A 2494-nucleotide genomic window follows, 5' to 3' on the forward strand; every position below is an offset into this window, starting at 1 on the left:
GCTATGAGTCGGTTCCGACTCGATGGCACCTGACAACAACAACAACAAGTCTTGCATTTGAAAAAAAAAAACAAGCTACAGATTCAGAAACTTCTTTTTTGAATAATATATGCAAGTTAAAAGTAAAAGGACTTATAAAATCAGGAAAACAGCTCAGAGATTTTACCTGCATGACTCAGTCAGTCAGTTCTACTGCCCAGTTAGGTATTTGACAGGTATGTGTATGTGTTGCTGATAGTTATGCTAGTAGAATTCAGAGGTGCTAGTATATCTTAATATTCTTCATGAGACATGAGACTTAATATTGACAATAATTTTTGATACATTGCCATTGTTGTTAAGTGCCCTGGAGTCAGTTCCAACTCATAGGGTTTCTGAGGAGCAGCTGGTGAGTTTGAACTGCTGATCTTGTGACTCAAAGTCCAGGGCTGATTTTACAACACTAAACCAAGGTGCACATATACACGTATGTTGTTGTTGTTGTTAAGTATTACTGAGTCAGTTCAAACACATAGTGACCGTGTATAGGGATTCCAAGGAGTAGTATTGGATTTAAACCACCAACCTTGTGGTTAGCATTCCAGCACTTATTCGACATTCCACACCAGAGCTCTTATACATACATAATTATTATTGCTAATAAAGGACCAAGATAAAGTTGTTACTTTTACAGTTGCTATGGAAGCATTTTTTATTCAGAAATGCATAAATTAATGTGATTAGCATTTTAAAAAAATAAGTGGAATGATTTAATGACACTCCATTGCAGTCCTGATTTGAACAGAGCAACACAAGAAAGCAAGAAAGTATGAATAATGGAAACAGACAGGAGGTGAAATTGTGAAAGCAGAGAATCTTCTCTCACATCTATCTTTTTAAAGTTAACTTAGAGGTTTATTTTATTTATTTCTGTAAATTCTGTCATTGTCCCCAAAGACTAAAATTTATTTCTCTAAACTTTCATGGTACGGTTGTTAACCAAGTTAAATCCTGGGGATTGATGAAGCCATTAGAAGCCCTAGGCTTTCGTGCTCTAAAAATTTAACTGGAATTAGATTCTCCTTCAGATTAACAGAAATTCAATGCTGTTCACCTATGTCTACCTAATTACCTGTGAATTTTTCCCAAGTAATTTTTTGATTTTTTAGGAAAATAAGTGAAGAAGAAACCATAGGGTTACATTTTGTGTTTATGTGTGCATTGTAGATGCATACACACACCACACACATAAAAAATCTGGTATTCCCCTTTATATGGAACAATGTATGATAACAATATGCAGACCTGAAATATGTGTTTATACTTTCTGTCAAGTCTCCAGGAGATCCTGAGGTATTCCAAGCAATTAAGTGTTTGATTGCTAACCAAAAGCTTGGTAGTTCAAATACAACCAGAGGGAACATGAGAAAAAACACAAAGAGATCTGGCAATCTGCTTCTAAACAGCTACTGCCACTGAACACAAAAGGGAACATGGTTTAGCTCAGAGACATATGGAGTCATGATGAATCACAGTCCACACCATGCCACCTAGTTCAGTAATGTAGCTGGAGGATTTCCACTAGCCTCATGTAATACAGTATGTAGTGTACTCAGTCTTGATTCACAAATCATTTTTTTTCATTATGGATATATTTAAAAAGATTTTAAATCCATAAGGAGTAAAAATATAGTATCTGCGTATTTTTATTTTTATTCTTATTCAGATTGAAACACTTTTAAATACATGTTTGCTGCTACATGAAGCTCATTAAAACACACACACACACTATCCAATTTCTTTTAACTGTTCCATATTATCATTCCCAATAATATATTTAAGGTGATTTTGGTTTTTTAAATTATTTATTCTTTAAATATGATGATGTTACATTTACCAAAATTTATGTAAAGTAAAAATTAGAAGAGGCAAGATAGAAAAGCATTATAGTAACAACTATAATCAATATTATATACTTTTGTCGTTGTTTGCTGTCTAGTTGACTCTGACTCATAGTGACCCTGTATAGAGTTTCTGAGACTGGCTGGTGGGTTTTAACTGTTGACCCTTCAGTTACCAGTCAAGTGCTTAACCTACAGAATCACACAGAGCTCATTATTACATTAGAAGAGAATTATATCTGATTTTAATTTTTATATACTCTATGGATAATTAGGAGTTGTGGCGTGGCACTGTAGCATAAGTGATGGAATGCTATCCTACAGCAGTTCAAACCCTCTAGCTGCTCCTTGGAAATGCTATACAGTGTCGTTGAGTCGGAACCAACACTTAACATTAACAACATGGAAAATTTAAGGAGCCCTAGATCTAATTATGTACTCCAGTTGTGGCACTGGATCAGCACTGGACTGTTAACCACAGGGTTGGCAGTTCAAATCCACCATCTGCTTCTCAGAAGCCCTATACAGGGTCACTATGAGTTGGAATCAACTCAGAAACATTTCACAATAACACTACAATAGCAGATTCAATTCCAACTCACAACCACACTATA

This window comes from Chrysochloris asiatica, unplaced genomic scaffold (genome assembly GCF_000296735.1).
Source record: "Chrysochloris asiatica unplaced genomic scaffold, ChrAsi1.0 scaffold00115, whole genome shotgun sequence".
In the NCBI taxonomy this organism is placed as follows: Eukaryota; Metazoa; Chordata; class Mammalia; order Afrosoricida; family Chrysochloridae; genus Chrysochloris; species Chrysochloris asiatica.